The sequence below is a fragment of the Trichosurus vulpecula genome, chromosome 3 (genome assembly GCF_011100635.1).
Source record: "Trichosurus vulpecula isolate mTriVul1 chromosome 3, mTriVul1.pri, whole genome shotgun sequence".
Taxonomy (NCBI): domain Eukaryota; kingdom Metazoa; phylum Chordata; class Mammalia; order Diprotodontia; family Phalangeridae; genus Trichosurus; species Trichosurus vulpecula.
In genome coordinates, this window is record NC_050575.1 from 148634671 (window position 1) to 148654612 (window position 19942).

The window sequence follows — 19942 nt, forward strand, 5'->3', positions numbered from 1 at the left end:
AACTATGTGCCAGGTACTGGGTTTAGCACTGAGAATACAAAGAAAAAGTTAAATTAGTCCCTTCTTTTAAGGATCTTACATTCTAATGGGAAGAGAACGTGTGTATAGGCATGAGTGTGTATGTATACATGTGTTATATATGTATATATGTGTATGTATATATGTGTGTATATTGTGTTAGCATATGTGGATGTGGATGTGTATATATGTGTGTGCACATGTGTATATATGTGCGAGTATGTGTATGCACACGCCCACCGAGCAAGAAGATGGAAGGCCATCTCTTCTCAGGTAGATAGGTGAAGGATTATTACTATTCGTTATTAATTTGTCATTGTTTTAGAGCAGTATTATTAGAGAGGCAACATGGAGAACGGGATGAATAGCTGGCCTCAGAATGAGCAAGCCCTGGGCTCAGGCCTCCCCTCCATCCCATCTGGGTACATGACCCTGGAAAAGTCACCTAACTTTTTAGCATTCCAAGCAATTCTCTAAGTGTAGAAGTGGCTGGCAAACACCTTGTTTGAGGGAGTTTCCTTAATGGTAGTCCCTATGTCAGTGAAATCATTAGAGTATTAGTGGAAACAGTGGGAAGTCATGAACAGAGTGCCAGCCTTGGAGTCAGAAAGGCTAAGGTTCTAACACAGCCTCTTCTACTTGTGACATTGAACTAGATACTTAACTTCTATACTTACTTCTAGTGAACTAACTTCCCAGAACTTATCAACTAATATCATAATAACGATGATGAAAATAGCCAATACTTACAGAGCACCTACTATGTGTCAGTCACTGTGCTAAGCATTTACAAATACTGTTTGATCCTCACAACAACCCTGGGAGGTAGGTGCTGCTAGTATTCTCACTTTACAGATAAAAAACACCAAGGTTGTGACTTACCCTGGCTCACATAGATAGTAAGTGTCTAAGGCTGGATTTGAACTCAGGTCTTCCTGATTCCAGGCCCAGCGTTCTGTCCACTGGACCTTCTAGATGTAGACATCTTATAATAGATGGATTATGGTTTAAATGTGTGGAGGAAATTACATACTGGGAGATCTTGATCCACCATGAATCAACCCTTTTTTTCTTCAGTACTTGTGTATTATTATCATTAATAATCATAAGATCACATACGAAAAACTGGAGAGGACATGCTCCTTTTACAGATGAAGAAAATAACCTGGGGCAGCTTGGTGGAGCAGTAAATAGAACACTGGCCCTGAAGTCAGGAGGACCTGAGTTTAAATCCAGTCTCAGACACTTGACACTAGCTGTGTGACTTTAGGCAAGTCACTTAACCCTGATTGCCTTGTCTCCTCCCTCCAAAAAAATAGCCTCCAGAGAAGTTAAGTTACTTGCCCAAGGTCATGCAGATCATAAGTGACAGTTAAGGATTCTAATCTGGGGCTGTGACCCCAGGTTCAGCACTCTTTCCACTACATAGAAACAAAGCCAGTTCTTGGTCCCACTTGGGGCAGGGCAGAGGGAAGGAGTTTATAGAATGGGTTTAATCCCAGAAATCTGTGTCAAGGATACCAAGAGAAAGAAGCCTCAGGCAACCAAGGACAAGGGACAGTATAACAAGGACAGGTGCCATCTCCACAGCCCTTTACAAACGTGCCGAGCATTTTCTTCCAGACCACCCTCTAGGTAATGCAAGTATTAATATCTCTGTTGCCTAGGTGAGGAAATGAAGACTCTGTCAGATGAAATAACATAGTTGCTCAGAGTCACGCAACTAGCAAGTGTCCGAACTGGGTCTTGAACCTCTTTCTGACTTCCAGCGCAGCACTTCTTTCATGACATCATAGTAACTTATAACTCAAATATGTACTTTATTAATAGTCACATATTTCTGCTGAGCAGCATCTCGAGGGGAGAGAAGCTATGGGGGACAGCTACCCAGGCCCTGGCCACTCTGATTTATAGGTATCTCTGAAGAAGTGTGATGTGAGGGAGAAGTCTCATAAAATCTTAACGGCCGGCCCAGGATGATCTGCAGACTCAGAGGCAATGTGGGGGCTAATTGAAATGTCTAGAAGCAGTGTGGAACCTGGGCTGCTGCCCGGAAGCAGAGCTGAGGCCACTAACAGAGGCCATCCCTCTCAATCACTGAGAGGCCAGCGCCGATTTGTAATGACTGAAACCTTTAGACACAAGGCACCTAATAATTGCAGTGCTGGGGCTGAACCAATCATAAAGATAATTTATAGTGAAAAAGTGAGGAGCCAGGGGCGACGTGAAGGGATTTGGTGTTCCCAAACTCTTTTCCAAGGCTTAAACATCCGCAGGGCTGATGCTGCTCAGAGACAATGTGCAGAGCGGATTCCAGGACCACGGAAGGTAACAGCGACTTACTACAGCCCTCACTACAGAGGAAATGATAGGGCCTGAATGACTGGGTAGCCCAGTGGGCAATTTTGTTATTTCAAAGTGCCCTTACAATGCTGAGAGACCTAGAAGAAGGTCCCTAGCACATGGGGAAGATGCCCTATGGAGGGTTTATGGGAGAAAGCATACAAGATAATACTAGCTAGAATTTATGCAGGGCTTCAAGGTTTGCAAAGCACTTTATATGTTATCTCATTCAATCCTCACATCAACCCTATAATGTCAGTGCTATTATTATCACGCCATTTTACAGATGAGAAAACTGTGGCTGAGGGAGGTAAAGAGATTCGTCCAGGGTCACACAGCTAGTAAGTGGCTGAGGTAGGATCAGGACTCAAGGCTTCCTGACCACTCTCACCATCGCACCACCATTATAGGTTTGCAGTCTGTGTGGCCAGAGTAACTATTTCAATCCATCCTTTGCACAGCTGCCTACCTGATTTTCCTAAGTATGGCTCTGTGGTGCAGTTGACAGAGCACTGTGCCTGGATTCAGGAAGACCTGAGTTCAAATGCAGCCTCAGACACTTACTAGCTATGTGACCCCAGGCAAGTCACTTAACTTCTGTTTGCCTCAGTTTCCTCATCTGTAAAGTGGGGATAATTATAGCACTTGCCTTCTAGAGTTGTTGTGAGGGTCAGTGGAGATAATTAATCATAAAGGGCTTAGCACAGTGACTGGTACGTAGTAAGTACTATGCAAAGGCCAGCTATTATTACTAATCGCTCTCCTACTCAATAAACTCCAGTGACCCTCCATAACTCCTAGGATGAAATAGAAGTCCATCTGTTCATTGCTCAAAGATCTTTACAACCTGGCCCCAACTGACTGTGCTGCCCTTATCATACATGACTCCATTTATACACTGTAAGGCACACCCAAGCTGGCCTTCTGATTGCTCCTCGTACATAACACTCCTCCTCCCCTGCTTTCTCCATGACTTTACAGTGGGCTAGATCCCCACTTCTTAGAATTTGGAGTGTCCTTTAAGGTTCACATGTCATCTTCTATATGAAGCTGTTCTCCGTCCTGGCTAGCTGCTTGTGCCTACCCCTCCACTCAATTACTTTATATCTATTCTGTATATGTATTTGTATATATCTATACATATATGTGTTTATATGTACACATATGTATGCATATATGTACATCTATATATTTACACTCGTATGTATGTATTTCTCTCCTGATATAATGTAAGCTCTTTCAGAGCAAGGTCTGTTTTTATCTTTACCATTGTCCCTCACCACCTAGAAGAGTACCTGGCACATAGTAGGCACATAATAAATGCTTTTTGATCGACTACCCGCATCCAGTACAAAAGAGATCACAGCTTGACTGACATGTTATTATGTCCATGAGGCATTACAGACTAAACTTCCTATCTCCTTAAGGCCAAACCCAGCGCCCTGTTCATAGCAGTTGCTTATTAATATTTGTGGAATTGAATTAAGAAGGGAAGTCCTAGCCACGTTACCTAGCCTGTCTATCTGTCTGTCTGTCTGTCTGTCTGTCTGTCTCTCTCTCTCTCTCTCTCTCACACACACACACACACACACACACACACACAGTCCTGTAAAGGTTGGTTGAGCACCCCCTTCCCAAAGAGATCAGGGAGCCATGTATCCCTTTCATTTTTAGCTGAATAAACTTGTGGGAGAGGGGGACCAGGAGAGGAGAAGGAAGTGAATACTTCTTTTCCTGGAGTACAATTGATGCACACTGCTCAAACCTAGTGCTTCCTGGCTGATGGGCACAGAGCAGAGGTAGGGAGTTTTCTGAGGTCCAGAACATTCACCACCAACACTAAATATTTGGAATCAAGGCCACATGGCCCTGTGAATATTCAAAGCCTTCTTTGGGCCCCAAATACCAAGGCAGAGAAGCTGGGTGGAAACTTCAAAACTCTCATTAACCTCCTGAGGCATTAGATTTTGTTTTACTATAATTTCCTTATTCCCTCCACTTCAGATATATGTCTCCTTTAGCTCACCGCATTGCTATCCAACAAGGTCATTTCCTCCCACACCAAACCAGCCTTTGCTTATAAAGTCACACTGCTTTCCTTTTTCACTCTCCCAGCCTGGCCTGACCTCAGGCTTCCTTCCTACCTTCCTCTGCCTCCCTCCTCCTCTCTCCCACCCCAGGGTCTAGCAGGCAAAGCCTGGTGCACAGGTGAATTCTGAGGCCAGCATGGTGCTGTGGGAAGTGGGGAATGCTCTCCCAAGTCAGCTCCCAGCTCTCAGTCTCAGGATGCTTTGATGCTGCCTTTCCATTAGCCATGGGAGGATAGGCCACAGAGCCTATCGGCTGCTGTTTCTTGCTCTGGGAGCCCATGTCACTGCTCATCAACACCTCCAAGCACAGGACCAGAAAGCTAACGGAGAGAGCATCAGTGACTATCGTGCAAGCAGCTCTCAGTGAAGGCATGTTGGGGGAAGCTGTTGTATCCATGGATCAAAAACGAAGATTTTATATAACTCGTCAATATAGGATGGGTTATAGATCTGTGCAGTCAGGGCCCTGGATTGAAATCCCACCTCTCATGCTTACTATTTGTGTGACCTTAGGTAAGTCCTTAATCTTTCTGAGCCTCAGTTTCTCCAACTCTACAAGAGGGGATTGGATTAGATGAGGTCCTCTGAGGTCCCTTCCAGCCATGGATATATTATCCTATGATCTTGTTTCCCACTTCCTGCAGTAGGCTGACATTCCTTACTTATCACATAGCCACAGGGGTATGCTGGCAAATGTTTAACAACCACCAGAGGATGAGAGGAAGAATATATGCAGGACCCACTCTTAAATTTAATCTTCAGTATTACTACTTGCTTAAGTCTAGACCAGTGATGTCAAACTCTAATAGAAATGGTTCCTCTACTCTATACAAAAGGATTCCCATGGGCCCCATATTGACTTAGTTTTGAAGTATACTATCATCTGTGTTTCATTTGTTTTTTTAAATTTAAAAAAATATTTCCCAATTACATTTTAATCTGGTTCTGGCTGCACTCAGGAGTTTCGCCTCTGTTCTGGACAATCAACCAAACTCCTGATTTGTAACATTTGCTGATTTCCAAGGTATGAATTCTCACATTGAAAACCTAACTAGCTGGTTTGAGCTGGCTCCAGCACACCCCTGCTTAGCCATATCCTACTTTTCAAAGTCTAGATTGAGTCTTGCCTCCATCAAGAAGTCTTGTCATCTGTCAAAAGGCACTTATTTCTCCCTTCTCAGTCTGCTCCAGCACTCCCTGTTTATACAACTGGGGGAAGTGTGGGAATGATCTCTGAGGTCAGCTGTCAGCTCTCAACCTTAGGATGCTTTGATGCTGCCTTTCCATTAGCCATGGGCAGATGAGCTACAGAGCCTATCTGCAGTTGTTTCTTCCTGTGGGAGCACATGTCGGTGTTCATCAATACCTCCATGCACAGGACCAGGAAGTCAAAGGACTCTCGATTATAGTCTATCTTTAACGGAAGCTCGCCCAAGTTAGATGTGTATAGTCACACACAGGCAACCCAGCTACTAAATGGCCCAAAAGCTTTGATCTGTTCTGTTTCTGACCCAGGCTGCTTTAGCCCTCCTCAGGCAGCCTGGTGGTCTCCTCCTGCCCTTTCACCTTGTTGGTGCCAGACTTAGTGTAGATGCCCAGTTGGTTTCAGTCCACTGTTGTTCAGTTCCTGAACTCAAGCAATCTATCAGCTTCAGCTTTCCCAGAAGCAGGGACCATGGGTTTGTACCCCCACTCCTCACCTTGGACTGTTGTTCAACATTCATGCTTATCCATTCTTTCTCCGTAATGAGACCATAAGCTCCTTAGGGATATTATGTGTGCATGTGTATGTGTCTGTATGTATGTGTAGCTATATATACACATGTATATATACACATATAAATGTGCACACATACAGATACATATATGTATGTGCGTGTGTGTATGTGTGTGTGTATATAGAACCCAAACTGTCAAAGATGGGAAAATGAGTTGGTCTACACTGAAGTGGAAAAAGTCTGATCCTGCAAAACGGCTTCAGGAATCACAGAGAGGCTGGCAAGGCCCGATTTCTGGGCAGAATGTGCGGATTACCAAAGAGGGCTTAAACCCCCACTGAGCATCAGACTGCCCCAGTGTTCCTTCCCTTGGCAGACACAGTGCTGCTGGGGCTTTGGGTGGTGTTGCTCTCCTCCCTGATCCCAGTTGGGGGATGTGGAAGAAAAGGGGGACGGGAAGTGGGAGGAGGGAAAGGGGGACATTGCTGTGGTTTTTCTGTCCAGGAGGGAACATATTTAGGATACTTTGGGGATGGATGAGAAAAATGTACCACTTCCCCAAGATTTAGCCTGCCAGCATTCAGCCATCAGAAAATGCCATTTCAGAGAATGTCTTCCCTGCTATTCACGTACTTGGCCTGTCTCCCGCTACTAAGCAGAAAGGGTCAGAGTTGGTGGTTGGCGGGGATAAGGGAAAAGGAGGAAGGTAAGGGACACGCTGGAGCAGAGAGGGGTTTGAAAATTGGTTCCCAAGAGCTCCTGGGCTCTCTGTGCTAAGAAAACAGAAAGATTCCTGCCAAGTTTGCCAGCCACATGATTGGACACCACCCCTCACCCTAAGCCCTCCCTCCTCAGCCCGCCACCCAAGGAAAGTCACATTATAGCTTGGCCCCGGACCCAAACATTGTGAAGATCTGGGCACTCGGTCTAACATGCAGATGGCCCCTGACCCCTCCAACAGGGCCACAGAAGGCTCTTCGTCTTTGCAGCCATTTTAGAGACGCGGAAGTCCAAGAGGGCCAAATACTGTACTGAGAGGCATGAAGCCCGGGCTCGGTGCCTGCCAAAGTTCAGGCTGCTGAAGCCAGTCTTTATTTTTATAGACCTCAGCTAAAAGGCACCGGCCACTGTGAAGCTGTGAAGTCCCATGTTCCCCTGCTTACGTGGAATTGTCAAACAGCTTGATTTATTGCTGTGAAATTTCTGAATAGATGCATACATATGGACGTCTGTACCTACACAAGAGGGGACACATACCTCCCGACACCTCCTGAGGGCCCCTCAGAAATGGCCATTTCAAGGAAAACCCCAACATGAAAGGGGCCATTGCTCGATATGTGACACCCTGGTCTGGGAAGCCAGAGACAGGATTGGGGACAGAACCATACCTCCCCAGAAAGGGCCAAAAAAAAAAATTAGGTGGTGAGGTGAGATCGGAATGCTTGCTACAGTACCAGGGATGTTACCTGATCAGGGCAGATTCAATGATGGAACTCTTTGCCCAGGATAGGAAAGTAAGAAACTGGCTCAGAGTGTGGAACATGAGATTTTCTTTAAAGATACCCCCGTTTGGGCCCAGATAGAGATCAGCTGGCATTTCATGTGCCTGAAAGGGCCGCAACAGAATACTTTGCCCTGCCTGACCCACCCCCTGTACCAGCTTCATAGATCAATTTCTATTTTTTCCTTTCTTCTGTAAACATTGGGCTGGGGGAAAGGTATGCCCAGAACAATTTGCATATAGATCGTCCGAAAATCCCTGATTGTCTGTAGCAGATAATGCTCTCTTTGGACTTGTGGCACACCCAATTTCATTCACACTGTGCCACTTTAGTAATGGACCCAAAAAGAAAGAGAGAAAGAAAAAGAAAAAAAAGAAAGAAAAGAAACAGCTATCAATATGAAACATCCAGGCTTGGAGACCGGGCAAAACAGCTGCTTTGTGTTTAGAAGTTGGGGCTTGACTGAGTTTCAAGGCAAACCACAGCACTGAAGCAAAGCTTTCTTGTTCCTGCCAACAGACTCCCACAAATACCTATATTTAGAAGCTGGCGATTGCCCTCATTTGTGCTTTTAGGGGAAACTCAGGTAATGCAGATGCTGGCAGATCAGGAGGGCTTATTACCGTCCTTTGTTGTTTGGCTGGGTGAAGGCTTTAGATTTTGGCTCCCCGAGAACAAGAATGTCATTTCCTCACCCAGGATGAAACTGATGAACAGACAATTCCTACTCTGGAAATCAGCTATAAGTATACGTGTGTGCACACGCGTGTGTGTGCGCGTGCACACACACACACACACACACACACACACACAGAGGAGTTTATATTATGTAAGCCTTGCCATGTGTCTGATGGTGTAAAGCAGACAACAGGGCTCACCGGCTAGGCTTATGACAAAATTTTAGAAACTTGATTATTTTTGTTCCCCCTGTGAATTTTCTTGAGAAAATGATATTATCTTCTCTTCCTTTCCAAGACACATTGGTTAGATTGGAAAGCAAGAGCTAAAGAAAGAAAGACTAGGGAAGGAAAAAAAATGTCATTGGATTAGATCATAAAAGTAGAGATGGAAAGGACCTTAAAGGCCATTTATTCCAATTCCTTCATTTTTACAGGTGAGGAATCAGACCCAGTGAGGTTAAGAGATTTGCCTAAAGCCATCTCCATAGTAAATGGCAGAACCAGGCTTTGAACCCAAATCTTCAGATTTCTGTCTGCCTTTTCCACTTCCACAAAAGGGAAAAGGATGGAATCTGGTAGGAGAATTACTACTCTTCAAGGAACTTAATTTGGATTCTAGTTGAGGCTCAGCTTTGGAAAGGTAAGAAGTGACTGGAAAGAAAGGAGATCATCTTCACCCTTCCTCTCAATAGAAAGGTATAACCGACCTGGCAAGAACATTGTTTCTCCCTAAAAAATCATTACTGTACTATCCTTCGATTGGGAGAGAAAATAGAATACGTTGTGGGAACCATGAGGCATTATGCTACTGTCCAGGGAGATAGGAAACCTAGGGACTAGGATCCCATGCTGGGTGCTCACCTACCTCCTCCATCCCAGCTCCACTTGTAAAACACAGAGACAAAACTACAAAATGAAGTTCTGCTCTCTCAAAGAGCATCAGCACGGTGTTGTACAAAGAGACTCAGATAGGAATCAAGGGTATACTGGTAAATGTTTAGTACCTGGCTCTCCCCTCTCCCCTATTCCCCCCAAACTTGTACATGCGGCACAGGTTTAAATTTAAGTTGCATTGTTAACATTTTCTCCACCACTTTCTTAATTCTAGACAACCAACAGAACAACAAACAAAGCCCTGATTTGTAGCATTTGGTGATTTTGTTGTTGTTCAGTCATTTCAGTAGTGTCTGACTTGTCATTACCCAATTTGGGGTTTTCTTGGCAAAGATACTAGAGCGGTTTGCCATTTCTTTTTCCAGCTCATTTAACAGATGAGGAAACTGAGGCAAACAGGGTTAAATGACTTGCTCAGTAGAACACATGTAGGAAGTGTCTGAGGCCAGATATCATCTCAGGAAGATGACTCTTCCTGACTCCAGGCCAAGCACTCTATTTGGTGATTACATTAAAAATTTTACCATTGCTCTCTCCAGCTGATTTCATCTGGCTCAAGCATGGCCTTGGCTGGAATGCTAATATGGTCACTGACAATCGGTATGAATTTGAGCATGTTCCCTCCTCTCTCTGGGTTTTAGTTGTCTTATCTATAAAATGAGTAAGACTGGACCTGATGATCATAGGATCCCAGATTCTGATCTGGAAGGGATCTTAGAGTTCACTTAGCCTAGACTCTTCATTTTACACATGAGAAAACTGACGCCTCAAGAGGAGAAGAGACTTGTCCAACGTGTAGCAAGTGACAGGGTCAGGATCTGAACCCATATTATCTGACTCTGGACCCAGCATCCTTTCCATTGGGCCATGTCATGCTGCTATCTCTGAGGTCTTTCCAGAACATACATTCTATGATCTAAACTCTACACACAGATCATCTAGTTTTTGAGAAAATTAAGGCATTCTTTGTACCCACAGTGCTTAGAACTTTATATTTCCTACCAAAGGGAATATAGGAAGGTGTGTCAGGGAAAGGCAACCCATGAAGCTGGCAAAGCTGGTTCTGTGCAGAGGTGAATTAGGTGACCACCTGTATTGGAAGGAGTATCTGAAAATCTGACACTCTCCTGGACACAATCATCTTCTCACTTCCCCTCTTGGTCATTGAACTTCTCGTCATAGATGCCTCCTTTGAAAGAAGGCATTGAAGGACATTTTGAAACATGTATCAGATTGAATAAAGGAGAGAGTCAGTCAGCCTATGAGTTATTAATACCCCATTGTAAATTAAATTTTTAGGTTAGCTCCTGCAGGGTCTAGAATCAGAGGATCATTGTATTTTAAGCTAAAAGAATCATCCAATCTGATTCTCTTATTACAAAGATGAGGAAGCTGAGGTTTAGAGAGAAAAATGGCTTGTCTAAGACCATGCTGCCATCAACCATGGCAGATCCTGGGCTTATCCAGTGTTGTTGTTCCCCCCCTCCCCAATTATGTCACATTGCTTCTCCTTGAGTAAGGAACAGAACAGGTATACTTTGATTTGGGGGTGGGGGTGGGGGTGGGGAAGGTGATGCCCAGAACCTGAGATGTTAATGAGAAAGACAGGTCTGACTAGGGCAATCAGAGGCCAAGAGGCCATGGGTATTCATGGGCAACATGAGTTCAATCTGATTCAATTCAACAAATGTAGGGGAATGACACGAAGTGTTTACAAAGATGGGCTGGACTCCTAGTCTGAAGGGCTTTAAAAGTCCCGATAAAGAGTTTGTATGATATCCTAGTGGCAAGAGGGACCCACTGGAGGTTTTCGAGTGAAGGAGTGAGATGATCTGACCTGTGCTTTCTGAATATTATTTTGTCGGCAGATGCCCAGGAATGTATTTCCAAAGGAAAAAGGGAACAGCAAAAGAAGGAGGGTTTGTTTCAATATTCTTTGCAATTTTGCCCAGGATTCACCTACGGTGATGCTCTAATTTATTCACTCATTCACTAAACATTTATGTGTTTCCCATGTGCAAGACATGTTGGCCTATGTTGAGGAAGTTATAGATACAAAGATTTTAATACGGAATAACTACAGTACTTTAGATGATAAAAATATACCATTGAGGTGAAAAAAGGTGCAATGTGGCAACTGAAAAGAAAAATGAAAGTAGAGAATGAAGCAAGATTTTCTTCTTCCTAAGGAAGAAGACCTCCTTCAGGCATGACAGTTGATTGATGGTGGAGGGATATCAGGGAAGGCTTCCTGGAAGAGGTGGTATTTTTATTCATCACTATATAAACCCCAGAACCTATGACAATGCTCCAATGCTATCTGCATAGAAAGTGATTAATGTTTGTTGAACTGAATTGCATCGTATGCTTTTTTTTGCCTGAACGAAGTTGAAGATATATGTGTGTGTGTGTATATGTATATACACACACATATATATATATATGTATATATATAAAACCAGGTATTGGCAGAATACTATTAAAGTTTGCCTTCAGAGCCCCTGGCTTTTCTTTCTTGACCATTTCCCCTACGTGTGTGACACCCACTCAGAAGGGTAAATGCATGTAAGTCAGTATGGGGCAGTGGTTGGGAAGTAACTCAAGCAGTCAACATTAGATTCTTCCTAATTAGGTAAAGTAGAGGTCAGGAGGGAGAGGAACCCAGAGAAGGCTCATGATATGTTAGTGTCTCACCACACAGCTTTAGAAGTTATTGTAGATGGAAAGTGAAGATGCCCATCAATTGGATAATGGCCAAACAAGTTGTGGTGTATGAATGTAATGGAATGCTACTGTACTATAAGAAAAGATAAACAGGATGATTTCAGGAAATGAACTGATGCAAAGTGAAGTGAGCAGAACCGGAACATTGTACACAGTAACAGCCGTATTGTACAACGATCAACTGTGAATGACTTAGCTATTACCAGCAATACAAAGATCCAACACAATCCTGAAGGACTTATGATAAAAAATGCTATCCACCTCTAGAGAAAGAACTAATGAAATCTGAATGCAGATCAAAGCATACTCTTTTTTTTAAATAACTTTCTTTTTCTTTTTTCTATGTTTTCTTTTACAACATAACATGGAAATACATTCTGCTTAATTGCATATGTATAACCTTTATCAAATTGTTTGCCTTTTCAATGATGGGGGAGGAAAGTGAGGGTGGGAGAGAATATAGAACTCAAAATTGTAAAAAATAAAGGTTAAAAATTGTTTTTAAATGTAATTGGGAAAAGAATAAAATATTGACATTTTTTAAAATATTAGCTAAATTAATAAAAGGTATTGTAGGGATCAGTTTGAGTGTCTATCCCCTCATTTAGACGAGGAAACTGAGACTCGGGGAAATTACTTGTTCACCATCACACATGTTCCATAGAATTGTAGAGCTGGAGATTTAGTCCAGCCTCTTTATTTTATAAGATGAGACCCAGACAGGCTAAATAACTTATCCAAGTTTAGACAGCAAGCATCAGAGCTAGGCTCTAAACCCAAGTTCTCTGGCTCCAAATCCAGTGTTCTTAGATAATGCTAGTGAGAATGGTGATACTGACAACAAAAGGGTATTTTCAGTCTGTCAAAAGTAAATCTCACTATAATACATGGCCAATTCATCATCCCTGCTTAGGGATGGCTGGAGTGGGAGTGTTGGGGGAATGCTATTGGCTAGATAGAAACATGACTAGGTGTCCTGGTTCCTGGGTAAGTTTTGCTGAAGAAAAAGAAGAAGAAGAAGAAGAAGAAGAAGAAGAAGAAGAAGAAGAAGAAGAAGAAGAAGAAGGAAGAAGAAGAAGAAGAAGAAGGAATGAAGAAGAAGAGAGAAGAAATGAGGAGTATCAGAGGGGAGTATGGAGGGAGGAGGCTGAGGAGGAGGAGGAAGCAGAAGAAGAAGAAGAAGAAAAGAAAGGAAGAACGAAGAAGAAAGAAGAGCAAGAAGAAGAAGAAGAAGAAGAAGAAGAAGAAGAAGAAGAAGAAGAAGAAGAAAGAGAAGAAGAAGGAGAGGAAGAAGGAGAGGAAGAAGGAGAAGAAGACAAAGAAGAAGAAGAAGATGATGATGATGATGATGATGATGATGATGGAGAAAGACAGGGAGGAGGAGAAGAAAGAGAAGAAGGAGAAGAAGAATAAGAACAAACCACATTTGTGATTTCAGTAGCAAGTCAACTCTTATTGAGAAGACTCTTAACTCACCTACTCCAAAACATAAAATCTTAGAGAATTACCATGGGCACAAAAAGTCAAATGACATGCCCAGGGTCACATAGCTAGCATGTTTGAGAGGCGCAACTATGAATCTGAGTCTCTGACCCTAAGACTTACTCTCTATTTACTACACCACATTGTCTCAATTGCCTTTGACAATATTGAGGAACTTCATAAATGTGAGCTATCAATCATCTTTTTCCAACCCCACAAATTCTCATAGGATGCCGGCTTTATCAACAATGCCTCACTTAACCAACAAAGAGAAACTGAATGGAGACTAGAGACACTCCTGTAAACCTTATAGTGCTGTAGACATGTTCTATTATCACTTATGGCCAATCAATTATTAATAAATCTTCTGCTTGACAAAATAATACTAGTGAGGGAAGCTATTCTTTCTCCCTCTTTAAAGGAGTTTGCATTTTAATAAAAGTTCTTAGTCAATGCCTTATTGAAGATTTGAATGATCCTTCATCTTTGTTCTCCATTTGTCAGTTGAATTCTCTCCCTTCTTTTGAGGCCAAATCGTTGCCTTCTTATGGAGCCTTCCCCATCAGTTCTCCTTCTTTTATTTTCCCTCCCCTAAATGACAATAAGCTTTCCCTCTTTAAATCACAGAACTATGCTTAGATGATTCCTTAGCATTTATCTTCTCCCTTATATCACACTGACTTATACCCTACCACCCATTAGACTGTAAGCTTCTTGAGAGCAGGGCCTATGTCAACTCTTTGTATCCATCACACCCAGTACAGTGCCTTGTACATTTATCTATTAAACAGATGCATAATGAATGTTTATTGAATTGATGTTCTGACAAGTCTCCAATTCTGCTATTTCCTTCTTATGAGATCATAAGCAATTCGCTTCTTTTCTCAGGGCCTCAATTTCCTTATCTGCAAAATGAGGGGGTTAGACCAGATGATCCCTAAGGTCTCTTTCACCACTAATTTCTATTACTCAATGATTTAGGTTAGAGGAAAAAGGGAAGCCTTATCGCTTTCCCATTTGGGGAAAGAATTGGATTTACTTGGTTTGAACTATCCAGGTTATGTATGATACTATATATCATAGAAACACATTTTAGAATGGAAAGGGGCCTTACAAACCAGCTAGTCCAATTCTTAATTTGACAAATGAGGAAACTGAGGTCCAGGAAGATTAAAAGTGACTTGCCCAAGGTCACACAGAATAAAGTAGCAGAGTTGAGATTTTAAATCATTTCTCCAACTCAAAATCCAACATTATTTTGTATCATCTTATATCATATCTTATCTCTGTTTTTCATGGTCTATGGAGATAACATCTAAAGAATTGATAAGGTAGTACCCATTGCTTTTAGAAGTAAAAGGATAAGGGAAGAGCTCAGGGGTAAGATAGTGAAGCCAACACAGACCAAGGCCAGCCCACAGAGAGAATTCCTTCTGACACATTGGTCTTGGGATAGTTATCTTAGAGATGTTGTAACAGTAAGGCAATAATAACAATATAGATGATAATTGTCAAAATGTCCATGTAGTTCTGTATCACAAAGTATACAAGACTCTCCACATAGAAGGTAGAAGAAGTAAACCATTCATTCAGACACCAGAGAACCAGATCCCATAACCCAATGCTCAGCTCCCATAGCCAGTCAGTCCACTTCATCATAACAGCACGGAATCCAAAACATTCAATACAGAATATCACAACATGGAGCCTCAACATCCCAAAACCTCTCTGACCCCCTACTGTGGTCTTCCCCAAAACAAACTCACAGTACAGCTAAGTCAGCCTGTTCAGTTCTAATAATTACGAGGGCAGACATTAGCAGCCATTAGCAGCCATAACATCTTTATTTCTCTCAGCATTTCCTGCGACATAAGTTCCATTTCCTGTCAGGAAGCTCCTCCCACCACATGTAACCTAGGATTCCTGTAATGTAAGCAGGTCACACAGCCTATTCATGGGTGGGAAAGATCTTCAAATCTAATTGCTACTACAGATGTCAGAGACCAAGGCCTGTCACCAGGGACTGAGTATTCAGAAATACTTGAATGAGACAAACTTATGCTTTTTTGGGAAGGAAGGAAGGAAGGAAGGAAAGAAGGAAGGAAGGAAGGAACGAAGGAAGGAAGGAAGGAAGGAAGGAAAGAAAGAAGTATTGATTAAGTGCCTACTGTATTAAGTACTTTACAAATACCTCATTTGAGTCTCACAACATCCTCATTTTCTGTATTAGGAAACTAAGGCAGATGGGGTAAAGTGACTTGCCCAGAGTCACACAGCTACTAAGTATCAGAAGCCAGATTTAAACTCAGGTCTTCGTGACTCTAGGCCCAGTATTCTATCCACTGCACCACCTAGCTACAACAACAAAACTTGGTTAAATTTCATAATTGCTCCATTGACTTTGGGTTAAGAGAACTCTGATTCTGGACCAAGATGTTTGCAGAGAAAGTGAAAAAACCTGAAGTTTGGGAGTGGAAGGGGAAAATAGAGAAGAGGAGAGGAGAAGGGAGGGAAGGGAGGTATGGAAGGAGGAAAAGTGAGAGAATTGTGTGTGTGTGTGTGTGTGAGTGGGGGAAGGTAGAGGAGAGACACAGCCATAGAGAGAGAGACTAAGATAATTGAAAGAGACAGAGTAAGTCCAAGAGAGACAAAAATGGAGAGAACATTTTAAAAATGCTTAGTTTATGTCAGGCATTATGCTAAGTGTTGAAGATACAGATACAAACACAAAACAGTTGCTATCTTTAAAGAGATTACATTTTATTGGAGGAAGAGCACAGGTAAAGGGAGTTAGAAGGCATGAAGGAGAGGTTGAAGAGAGAGCTAGGGTAGGGTCAAGGCAGCTAGCTAGTAAGGAGGCAGGAAAGTCTGGTGAATGAGTCAAGCCAGGAGTGATGTGAGCATATCTGGGGTGCCTCCAGAAATGGTGAACAAAGCTAGGGAGTCACCAGTCGGGACAGCAGGCTTCGGAAAGAAGAAAGGAGTGGTTGGAGAGGTAAGTAAAGAATTCATATAATATGGTGTCATTAATCTCCAAGTGAAGACATTAATCTGACATTAATAATGTTTAATACTGCACAAGAGGTCAAGGGGATTAAGACTGAAAAAAGGCCAATGTCTTTATCTCTCTCTAGGGTGAATGAGAGTGGGGTATTGACTTTTCATCTTTGCCTTTGGATCCAGTGAGGGGCTGCAGTTCTGTGGGTATACGTATATTAAATAATTGTGCACTAGTCATAACAGTTAGTCAGTCAATAAACATTTATTAAGCACATACTATGTGTCATGCACTGTGCTAAGTTCTAAGTTCTACATAAAAACAAAGATAGCCCCTGCCCTCAAGGAGCTTGTAATCTAATAGAGGAAGACAAAACATGAAAGCTAAAATCGGGGCTGGGGGATCCACATGTTATTCATTATTGCTTGTTTCATTGGTTTTCCAGGACCACCAACTGGCCATGCCTTCTTCTTCTTGGGGCAGCTTTCCCTGTTGTGTATCTAATTCCAATATGTTGTAGATCTAGTCTCCCATCCCATATTGGAGGGTCTTATAAGGGGCTGAGAACAGACAGCCCTTCTTGGAATACATCAAGCATCTCGAATGATTTGGGGTCTGGAGAGAGATGCTTTAGGCAAAATAAATCCCAGCACATACTTCCCAATGGGAGTTAGTCCCCAGTGTGGATGTTTTGGGATGAGGAATGCCAATTTAAGGTGATGTGAGTAAGATAGTGATAAAACTAGTGAGACATTAATTTCTTTGAAGAAACTCAAAGAGCCAAACCCATGACCCCTGGGGAAAGGGTGGTAAAGCTTCAGTCATCAAAGCTGTCCATATAAACACATGGGGTATAGGTAACGCTAGCAGTCTAACCATTTGTGTGTGGGTGTGTGTTGAGGGGGGTGTCTTTACTACAGCTGATTGCTCCATCTCCCTATTACTAGGGGGTTGCACCCCTCCCCCATCCCCACAAGTCCCTCTGCACTGTAATAGGGCTGAGAGATGCAAGCAGCAAAGACTAAGTACTTTTTAAGCACTGCAATTTAGAGCAATTATTTGAAAGTAAACAATCTGCTCTGTCAATTAAACATTATTTAGTTTACATTTTTTTTCTGATGCATCACACAATCAGCTCTGGGGCTCCCTGGATGATCAGGGACTGGGGGCCTGCTTCGGCTGTTGAGTTATCAGCCGTTCCACAGGCTGAGCTGTGAACAAGCACCATGTTCTCTCTTCCATCCCAGAAGTCCTCCAACAGGGCAGAGGGAACAAGCTGGGGCTAATGCCAACACCCACATGTGGTTTCTGCATGTCTCCCATCAGAAGACCTTTGGTCTCTCCCTCCTCCCACAATGGCGGGTCTTGTAGGGGGCTGGGAAAAGACAGCCCTTCTTGGAATACATCAAGTGTCTCAAACGATTTGGGGTCTGGAGGGGGAGCTGCTTTAGGTAAAATAAATCCCAGCATGTGCTTCCCAAGCCCCTTTCCTTTCATTTTTATATCCATATGCATTTCACGGAAATTTAATCCATGTGTTTCCCATTCATTTACACTTAACTCATCAAAATATTATTATTTAAGAGCTGTTTGATGTACAGAAGGGCCGTGCCAATCATTTATTGGAGGCCTTTGCATCAGCACTCAACACATCATTTCCTCAAAGCAAAACAAGCCAGGGCCCCTTAGGGAGCCAACACCAGTTAGCTGAGCTTTAGAATCTAGAACCCCAAATCCTTGTGGTCAGGAAGTTTCCAAGACTGGCAAAAGAGGATATTCTGTAACCCAAGTCTACAGGGATCACAGACACACCGCGGCTTCAGGACTGACTGCAGCACCCACCCCACCCTCCCCTAAGCAGGACTGGTGGCTTTACCTTTGATATTGCCTTCCCCAAAGTTACAAGCCATATGCACACCCAAGCTTTGTCCAGTTTGACTCAATTGCCCTTTATAGTACGAGACAAAATAATAAGAAGAAGACATTATATAGTATAACATAATAATGTAATATACTATAACATGTGATACATAACATAACAATATAATGAAATATAACATTAAAATATAATATAACATAACATTACAACATAAGATATGATATGATATGATATAATATAATATAATACAACATAACATAACGTAAGATAATGTAATGTAATGTAATGTAATATAATATAACATAGCATAATATCATATCATATCTTATCATATCATATAATATAATGTAACAATATAAAATAATGATATATAACATAGCATAATATAATGTAACATAACATAACATGACATGATATAATGTAGCATAGTAAGATATAATACAATATAATCCCTTAACTCTTTCTCACTTTATATGCATAACATCGTAGGATGGTAGATTTATTGAGGGAAAAGACTTTAGGGGTCATCTAGTTCAAGATTTAATCATTTTATAGATGAAGAAACTGACGCTCTGAAAGGTCAAGTGACTTACATGAGATAACATGGACAATAAGTGATGGAATTCAAACTCATACAAACGTTAAGAGGCAATGGTAGAATTGGAACTTAGGTCCTACTCTGGCTCTGGAGCCAATACTGCTTCCACCATACCACCGTCTGCCCCTCATCTGATCTTAACAACAATCCTACAAGTTGGGTTCTAGATGTTTAATTATCTCCATGTATGAGGAAATTGTGCCTTAGAGAGGCTAAGTGCCTTGCCAAGGATCCAGATACTTTCAAGTGTTGGGTTGGCTTCACTCTTCTCCCATCCAGTGCTCAGATCTCCCAGCATCACTTGGTTTCTAAGATCTAAACTCATCTCAACTTATTTTCCCATGCCTCAGCTGCTGCTGCTGAGGAAAACACTTTGCAAATGGTGGTTCTGTCGACTGCAAACATTGTCTCTTTACTCCCTAGGAACACTACCTATGGTTTTAATTGATGACACTATAAGACTCCTGATGTGACTAGGCTCAGGTTGGAGGGTGATTCCATAAAGGCAGTAGGTCTTTTGCCTTAAGATGAGCAGTAGAAAAGAAGAAGGTCAGGTCAGAGCTACTATGAAGTCTTTGTATGACAGTGACCAGTCCTCATCCTCTGAGTTTGTAATCCTGAGGGAATTACTGTTTTATTCTAGCCAAAGTGAGAGTTGGGAGATGCATCATGATGCAGACAGCTCTGGAACAAGAGCTAGTCAGGAATCATTTAATGCCTTGCTGTTGACTTTCTCTGAATCTCGGGTTCTATCTCTGTAATAATTACAGAATCTCACATTTGGACATCAACCAGTCCGGGTCCCTATCTGAGCAGAAATCCTTTCTACATTCACCATTAAGTAGCTGTCTATCCTTGACTTACAGATTTCTGGTGACAGGAAACTTACTGCTTCCCAATATATCCCTTTGCATTTTGGGGTAACTAATTGTTAAGAAGAAGTTTTTCCTCATATCAAGCTGAAATCTGCCTCTGTGACTTATATGACTATAGGTTTTAGAACTAGAAATTAGAAC